We start from the raw sequence: 9,751 nt of genomic DNA, 5'->3' as shown, positions 1-9,751 counted from the left end.
ATTTTCAATGCAGGTAAGTGGAGGGTCTGCGCGGAGCCTCTGGGAGGGGGAAAAACAGGCCTTCCGGAAGTCTGGAAATGGGCCTGTTTCAGGCTTTCCGAAGGCCTCCAGAGTCCGGGGGTGGCCCTTTTCTCCCTCCCAGAGACCTGAGGGAAGCCTGTGGACCCTCGGGAAGGTGAAAAATGGCCCGACCAGAAGTTCCGGTAGGCCACGCCCACCCAGCAACTAAGCAGCGAACCGGTTGCTGGGATTTTTGAGCCCCACCCCGACCCCAAGGATGGGGATAGTGTTAAGAGAGGAGATGAGCTTAATTTCTGTTGATGGGGTTAAAAAATGGGCTTACTGCAGTGTTTTTCAAATTTGACCACTTTAAGATGTATGGACTTCAGCTTCCAGAATTCAACTTCCAGCTTCCTGCTTCTGCTTAGTTGCCCTGGGAATGCCAGCTTTTTGAGGAAGGCTCTTGTTTGTTTGAATGGGTAGTCCATCAGGGTTTCTCTCCACCACATTTTGTACCCAACAAAATTTTACTACTCCTTGAGACCCTTTGAGAGGCCATGGCACTGACTCCTTCCCTCCCTCCGTCTCTCTCTCTCTCTCTCTCTCCCACTACAAAACAAGAAATAAAAACAGATGCATCAAACTTCTGAGAAGACAGATCTATGCTTTTTAAAATAGGAGCAAAAGAAAGGAAGAAATCTACCCCAAAATTGGAAATGCAACAACACCAACCTGGCTTCTCCTGGTGACATCAGATGCTGGGATTCTTGGCTGTTGAAAATTTAGGAGATCCAACAGTTTCCCATGGCTCCTTAAAACAAGGATTAAGTCTTCCTAGCAGACAGTTTTTAAAATTCTCCCAGTAGCAGCTGTTACAAATTCTACAAGAGTATCTTTGATCGGATCCATAATCCCCACATTTTTATAACTGCTCAGAAGCGATTCACCATAATCCCCCAGGGAGGTTGTACCCAGAGTGTTGTTAGGGTTGCTATTAAAAACACCGGGAGATATTTTGTCTTTATAAGATTGTGTGGTAAGATAATGGCCATTACAGAGGCTGAATGAGAAAGGGTAAATATTTACTGAGATTCTACGTGGATGACTTTTTCTGGAATAAGTCCCAGGGTGAAAGTCAAAATACCTTCAGGATGTTGCGGTGAAAACATCAGTAGAGTAGAAACCCTCCACTTACTACAAATGAGTCCAAAATTACTGTGGCTAAGCAAGACACTAAGTGAGATTTGCCCCCTTCTACAACCTTCCTTGCCACATGTGTTAAAGGGAACCCTGCAGTTGTTAAGTTAGTCACACGGTTGTTAAGTGAGACTGGCTTCCCCATGGACTTGGTGGTCAGAAGGTCGCAAAAGCAGATCACATGACCCCCCGGGACACTGCAACCATCATAAATATGAGTCAGTTGCTAAGCATTTGATCCATTTGGCCATGGGGATGCTGCAACGGTTTAACTGTGAAAAATGGTCATTTTTTTCAATACCACTGTAGCTTTGAATGCCACTAAATGAGTGGTTGAAAGTCAAGGATTACCTGTATCTCCCTAGCAGAGATGGACTTCAAATGTTTCAGCAAAGGACTCTCTGCCCTAATGACTGGCTGGGAGGGCGTGGCTGGGTGGGTGTGGCCAACTTAATGTCGCTTCTTTGCCCTAATTACCTAAAAAAAGATATATACCAAAAAGTTGTTTATTATTTCGTGCATTTAATACTTAAATAAAAGACTGGGTGAAACCAGGCTTAATAACAGTGACTGTGAGAGGGATCTTGGAGCCCTAGTGGCGTTTCTGATGAGTTGCGTGATTCTTATTCTTTGGGAATTAATCCCCTTGGAGGCTAGTGGCTACATTATCTTGTTTTCTCGAAGGCTCTCCCTCGCAAGTGCTGAGTGGATTGTTTATCTAGCTTGCAACACTTTTACCAGGTGTGAAATGCTCTTGGCTGAATGCCCAGAAGTTCAATTAAGCCTATGAAGAGCTTTCCCTTGCTGCTTGTCTTTCTGAAGTTATTGGGGGCTCTCCAAGCCCCTCAGAGTCTTAACTAGGGGCTCCCCCTAGCCCCTGCCAGCCCCATGCTCCCTAGTAATCATTGTGATGCATCTCCAGATGATAGAAGAACTGAGAACTGAGAGCAAAGCCCTACCATTCTCAGCCTCAAACCCATAAAGCAATTCCCACCACTAGTCTCAGCCTGGCCCCATCAATATGTCCCTTTTATGAAACTCTTACATCTCCCATGGACCCAATAGTTGAGGCCATGAACATTAAATCTATGGGACCCATTGGCCCACTCAGTCTATGGCAGTTGGCCGTCTGAGACTCAAAACATCTAATTGATGGCACCTCAACATATCTCAGAGATCGTTCCTATAATTCTTTCAGTGACAGCTCTTTAAATTCCAGCTCGATTTTCGCCACATTTCCTCACCTTGTTCTACCAAGCTAGAAGTGATTAATGCTTCTTGGAGCAGGAACGGCAACAGGGAGTAAGAAAAACGAAGCGCACGGTCAAGCGTGGCCCAAAGGAACTTCCCTGAGCATGAACTTTGATTTGAGAAGGGTCCCTCGTGGAGGGATGGAGCCAGAAAGACAGGCAAGGGTCTCTCACCAAGGATTGTGGGTAGGTGAGGACTTCAGCGAGTTTCTCCTCCGCTGTGTGTGCTTTTCCCGGCCAAGCAGTATTTATGTTCCTAGTGATGGATGGCACCAATGACTCAGCTGCTCAGTTCTCCAGATTGATTGGAGATCTGTTCTCCCCCGCCCTTTTTTTTCCCCAGTTTGGCAACTATTTAAAGCCAGGAGGTGCTGGGCAGTTATTCAAAGCCCAATAAAAACGGAGAGGTAGTTGTATGTGTGTGGTGTTTTTTTGTTTTTTTTTAAATTGTGTTGCTGGGAAAATAAAATAAAAAACAAGCCACACATCTCATGTTGATAAACGAGCAATTTCATCATCATTTCTGCAGCAGAAATGGACTTTAGGTGTTGAGCCTTCCCAGGCATGTTTCTGTTTTCTCATTTGCAAAACCCACGTTGGATTCAGGTTTAAGGAGGCCGTGCATGTAAACAAGAAACTAAGTCTGTAAAGGTAAAGGTTCCCCTCACACATACGTGCTAGTCATTTCCGGCTCTAGGGGGCGGTGCTCATCTCCGTTACAAATCTGAAGAGCCAGTGCTGTCCAAAGACGTCTCCGTGGTCATGTGGCTGGCATGACTAAACATCGAAGGCGCACAGAACGCTGTTCCCTTCCCACCAAAGGGGTCCCTATTTTTCTATTTGCATTTTTTACGTGCTTTCGAACTGCTAGGTTGGCAGAAGCTGGGACAAGGAACAGGAGCTCACTCCATTACACGGTGCTAGGGATTCGAACCACCGAACTGCCGACCTTTCTGATCGACAAGCTCAGCGTCTTAGCCACTGAGCCACTGCATCCCTTTAAGTCTGTTTGTAGTTTGGGTTAAAAAAAAGAAAGAGAGAGATTACAGGTAGTATTTGACATACAACCATTTGTTTTGTGACTGTTCAAAGTTACAACAGCACTGAAAAAGGAGAAAAATACAAGAAATATCTAAAGTTCACCATGACACTGTTGGTCTCCAAAAATGCCAATCTGGAACAGCATCGTTATGTTTAATCTGCAAACTCTCGGCCTACATTTCTGTGTTTTGTTATTGATTGAATAGTGTCATGTTATGGTGTCACCATTTATTTTATTCTTTCCAGATTAGAACTGGCTTTTGGAGGTAATTTACAAAGCAAACGTTCATTTTTAAGCATATAATCTTAGAGTGGGGTTTTTTTGGTCAAGCTAGTGAGATGTAACAATATAGATTTAGAAAATGACTTTTTTGCAATTTAGTTTCCTAAAGCTTTCAGAAGCAATTATAAAATACCCATCTTACTGGCAATTTCTGCTTTCTTGATTATTACTATTTTTTTTTTGACAACCTCCGTCTCTTGACGTTGCCGGCATTAATAGGGTGCCAGCAGTTAAGCAACACTCCTTATGCAAATGAAATTAATTAATTCTTTTCATCTGTTGCAAATATACCTCTGAACCCTATTAACGTTATGAATATGCAAAACTTTACCTTCTCAAAGACCCAGCCCCAGCTTGGCTGTTGGGTTCTAGTTAGCAGGCTGTAAATAGAGATGAAAAATTTAGTTTCCATTTTAAGTTCCATAAAAAGAGAGAGAGAGAGAGAGAGAGAGAGAAAAGAATCTATCAGTAATTAAGTAAATTATAGTGTGATACAGGAAGAGGATACAAACAAGGAGGACAAAAATCACTCATTAAGCTTAATACCAATATAGGAGCCAAAGGGTGCTGTTTGGGTCTATCTGAAATTAGAAACTAAGCACGGTTCAATTTTCTGGACAGATGGAAGGCATGTTTTCCTCTTTCCTCATAGCTAGGGTTTAATTGAGATTTGAACTTGGTTAAGCCAGCTAAAAGCAATCAATTATTTGACTACTGAGTACCTACAATCTGGAATGTTTGATTCTTCTCAACATGCTAGCTGGTGGTTCCATCAGTAGAGTAAAACATCTCTATTTGCAACAACCTATTTGTTGAACTACTATATACGACGTTACCCTAATGGACAGCTGCCCAATTTCTCAATTTTAACCCCCTTAAAAAGTTGGGGAATCTTTGATCTGAAAATTCTTTACTCGAGATGAAGGATCCAGGAAACCAACTGTTTTAGTTCTGGAACTAGGTTCTGGAGCTGTTTAAGTGAAGATTACCTGAACCAGACGATTCCTTCTCATTAAGTTGAGTTTAATGAGACCCATTTACAGGGGCTGCTACGAATTTGGGGAGAGGAGAAAAGAAAAGATGCACTAGTAATCCAAGACTAAAAACTTCCCAGAGTCATAGTCCTTCAGCAGAGGGGTGGAACAGGAGTCTCCCAACTTGGCAAGTTTAAGACCCGTGGACTTTGGCTCCCAGGATTCCCAGCCAGCCAGGCTGGGAATTAACAGATAATCAGAGTTGGAAGGGGCCTTGTAGTCCAACCTGTGCCCAAGCAGGAGACCCTACACCATTTCTGACAGATGGGAGTCCAATGTCTTCTTGAAAGCCTCCAGTGATGAAGCTCCCACAACTTCCGAGGGCAAGCTGTTGCATTGGTGGATTGTTCTGTTTGTCAGAAAGTTTCTCCTTATTTCCAGGTTGAATCTCTCTTTGTTCAGTTTCCATCCATTATTCCTTGTTGGCCTTCGAGTGCCTTGGAAAATAGCTTGATCCCCTCCTCTCTGTGGCAGCCCCTCAAATATTGGAAGACTGCTATCATATCTCCCCTGGTCCTTGTCTTCCCTAGACTAGGCAGGCCCAGTTCCTGCAACTGTACTTCATATGTTTTAGTCTCCAGTCCCCTAATCATCCTGGTTGCTCTTCTCTGTACTTTAGAGTCTCAACATCTTTTTATAGTGTGGTGACCAAAACTGGATGCAGTGCTCTAGGTGTGGCCTAACTAAGGATTTATAGAGTGGTCTTAGGACCTCACTTGATCTCGATTGTATCCCTCTGTTAATGCAACTTAGGGTTGCATTAGCTTTTTTGGCTGCTGCTGCACACTGCTGGCTCCTGTTTAGCTGGTTGTCCACTAAGACTCCAAGATCCCTCTCACAGTTACTGCTATTGAGCCTGGTTTCACCCAGTCTATATGTGTCCTTTGGGTTTTTCTTGCCTAAGTGTAGGACTTTCCTCTACATTGAATTTCATTTTTGAAATTTTTTGAATTTCATTCATTGAGTTGGATCCCACAAGACTTCACTTATGGGAATTGAAGTTCCCAAGTCTTAAACTTGTCAAGTTTGGACTAGAAGACTTCCAAGGTCCCTTCTAACTCTGTTCTTCTGTATTATGTGGTTGACCACAGCATTCTTGATTCCCCAGTTAGCAGTTGTCACCCAACCACAGGTGGGCCTAGCAGAATAACAGTGTTTGGATGGAATGGTAGAAAACTGTCTCTCTTCTGCCTTCCAACATCTGAATCAGCTCAGGGTTAACCTGAGGCATTACATTTGCCACTCGTCCGAATGCTAAAATATCTTATTTCAACCCCTTGTGACAGCGAGAACAGAACAGATTGACATAACTAGATGAGGGTTTATTAAATCCACACAGGAAAGTTGGAGAGAAAGGAATAAAAATATTATCCTGGGACAGTTTCTCAGCCTGGTTCTCTCCATTGTATCTGACATTATGGGCAATTGATTTGATTTTCTCTCTTGCTTTCTCTTACCATCTTTATATATATATATATATATATATATATATTCAAATTGGAAAAGAAACCCGACAACTTTAGGAAGAGAAACTTGTTTTAAAATATTGCAGTGTTAACCAAGAATGTTAAGAGACCAGAACTCTGGCTTTCTTCAACCACCAGATGCCAAACAAGTGCTGCCTTGATCTGGGCTGATAATAGTTATTATTTATGAAACTAAGTTTATATAGCCAACCATCTCACAAGCAAGCTTCTCTGGTCGGTGTACGACAGACCTAAAAATGATCTAGAATAGGTTTTGAAGTCTTGCCAAAAATCCTGCCCTGGAGGCAAGAGGTTCATCATTCCATAATAATCTGTTGACTTATTTAAAATCTTTTAGGGCACCTTGAAATTCAATTTACAGCAAGACATTTACATGCAGGAAACAGAATAATAAAACCACCATGATTAATGATTTAAAACAACCAAACTGCAATTGAAATGTTGGATTATAGTTTTTAGAATCAGCCACATTCATCATGAAAGCCAGAAGAGAACAACAAAATCAGATGGAGGAGAATTTGGGATTGTTGACTATAGTCTTTCCAAAAGCTTTACTATTAGCGTACAAGTGCTTGGCTGGCCTTGAAGGGTTACAACGGTTGTCCTTTGTGGCTTGATGGATCCTTTGATAGTGATCTAGTTTTTCCACCTGGATTCCTGTCATTCACTCATGGTTTTCTTTCATTTTTTTCAACAACTGGACACACACTAGCAATTCCCAGGGAGCCATAACGCAACTGGAGATCTCAGATATGGTAAATGCTCTGCTAACACAACAGGTTTCACCAACACATGGTTTACAACAGGCTACAGCTTCCTTAGTATTCAGAGGAAAAATGAGTTAAAATGTTTTTCAAAAGTGTGATTTCAAGCTACAATGTTGGTGATTTTTCAAGGGGGCATTGCAAACACTTCTGTATTGATAAATGATTGGGAGCCAGAAAGCCTGATCTACTCTGGATCATCTAGAATTCTTCAGTAGGTTCTCTTCTTGCTGCTTACTCATGATCTTCAACACCTAGGCAACAAGGAGAATTTCTGAGGAGTTTGCAAAGGAACAAGATCAACATCTAATCTTGTTTCTAAGAATGCCCAATGCTCCATAGATAGCCATGCAGCAGTCAGAATTGTTGAAATGTTGGCAATCCGGTCATAAGACCTTCAAAAAACCAAGATCTTCTTCAAAAGATCTTACGTATGACATTGAGCTGTAGAACATCCCTACTTGATTCACAATGAACAAGATTTGTATACAGATGGTTGTGTGTGTGTGTGGGGGGGGGATCTGAAGAAGCCAGCAACCAGTCTAGTCAATTTAATTGCACAGAATGTAGGAAGGGAGTGAAGAATGGTAAATTGCCTTCTCAATCCCTGCGGGCAATGAGTTTGTTTCTTGAACTGTGAGGAGCAATTTCCCTTATTATTTTGAAGGTGCAAAGTATTGTAGCTAATGGTCCTCAAGTTAACTTTTTCCTTATTTAAACGTAGCTTCTGTCTAAATCAAGATTACTTCCTATCAAGTCCTGGAAAACCAGACAAGGAGAAACGAGATGGAGGAAGTTGGAGACTTAAGCAAAGGAAGCCAGGGGGGGCCGAGAGAGAGAGATGGATCCACACTGCAACCCAACCATAGAGAAAGAAAACAAAGACCAAGAAAAATTCAATTATTCCTTCAAGCAGAACATCCAAAGAGAAGCTTAGAGGACTGGAACATTAACAATTACATTAATGGACTCTATTTGGGCAGCAGAACACCTGAACTTCTTCTGTAATGGAGACTCAGAAGATCCAAAGAGTTGGCTTTGATTTAGTTCTTTTTCCTTTAGCCAGAGACATCATTTCTTTCAAGGCAGAATGTTGGTCCTGCAAAACCCTACTAGAGTCAACCCACTATGACACCTGCTGTGAAAGAAACTGTCAGAAATGACTTGGGGAAAACTCAGAAGTTATGTGTCCATCATGTCACAAGGGCTTCCCACTATTATGATGGGGAGATATTGTGACAAGACAGTATTCTTTCTTGTCTTCTACATCCTTTTTGCTGAATCACCTGAGGGAACCATGCCATTTTGCTTCCTGGCAAGCCCAGATTAGATTACGAACAGTTGCTCTTTTTTAAAAAAAATATTTAAAGCTGCCTGAGTTTGTTGGATGTTTCTTCACTATTATTGTTTGAGGAAATGTGAACAAAAGGTTTAGCATCAAACAGGAACTCTAGAATGAAGAAAAAGTTTCACGACAATTCAACCGAAGTACAAAGAGTTCCAAGAATGAATCTGAACTGAATGACTTTGCTTCCTGCAAAGGTTTCTCTACCTTTTCCTGTCTTTTATACCTTATGGGAGGGGCAAACGCCTCCCGGCCTTACTCCCGAGTCACCCCTTTCATCTCAGCTGCTCTCGCCTTCTAGCAGCTCTGTGCACACGTGCACTGGGAACAGGCTCCCCTTGTTCCTCTGCCGCACTGCTGCCAGACTCCGGAGGCTCCAGAGGCAGCACCCCACTCCCAGATGATCCTGGCCCCATCTCTGCATCGGACGCAGGACCCTCGTCCGAGTCCTCTCCAGACTCCCGGACTGATCCCCGTTCTTCCCCACTGTCCAATTCTGCTGCCAGCTTCACCGGCTTCCGGTGAACCACAACACAAGTCAGTTAATTTTCTTTCTAGTTCATTTGACACTTCTGTTATTGGGAGCACTTCACAGGAAAGAAAGGTGGGTGCTTATCTCGAGGGACTGTTTGAGATACATTACCGGCTGGGAATGAAAACAATTCCCAGCATTGCAATAAAATAAGACTTGTTTTTAAAATAAATGTGTGTGTAATTGCAGTCTAGGAAGCCTTGGTCAGAACAACTTTTTATTCAAAGCACAGGAATAAATATTCAAAATTGCTTGCAGATCAACAACAAATCCTGTCTGGACCAATTTCCCACCGCAACCCTGTGTATTGTTTGACCACAAATCCAACTTCTGGGAATCCATTGCCCAATGGAAGGAAGACTCAACTTCTGAGTCCACTTGTGTCTGTTTCCATCCCTACACCTCTGTTTTGCCAAGATACTGGGCTAATAATAAACTATTAATTACTTCATTTCTCCTGGAAAATGGCAGTGAATTGTTGTTGCGGGTGGTTTATTTTCTTTTAATACAGGCAATTGTGGCTTTTTTCATTGGGCCCAATTGAGGAACTTGGAGCTGACGTCACAATTCATTTTCTCCATGACTGATGAAGGCAGCTCTCCACATCACACAGTGCATACAAATCAGGGCGCCTTTCCCTGGTGCTGAGGGGCAGGCTATCCATCTTCAGGCCAAGCTCCTGAGCAGCAGAGAGGGAGAGAGAGGGAGAAAGAGAAAGAAAAAGGAAAGGGAGAGAAAAAAGAGAATGAGAAAGAGAAAAGGAAGACGGGGAGAATAAGAAACAGAAAAAGAGAAAGAAACAGAAAGAAAGAGAGAAA

This window comes from Notechis scutatus, chromosome 12 (genome assembly GCF_049901735.1).
Source record: "Notechis scutatus isolate UNSWTSFEM ecotype Mainland chromosome 12, rNotScu1.2, whole genome shotgun sequence".
In the NCBI taxonomy this organism is placed as follows: Eukaryota; Metazoa; Chordata; class Lepidosauria; order Squamata; family Elapidae; genus Notechis; species Notechis scutatus.
Note: the sequence above shows the minus strand (reverse complement) of the source record.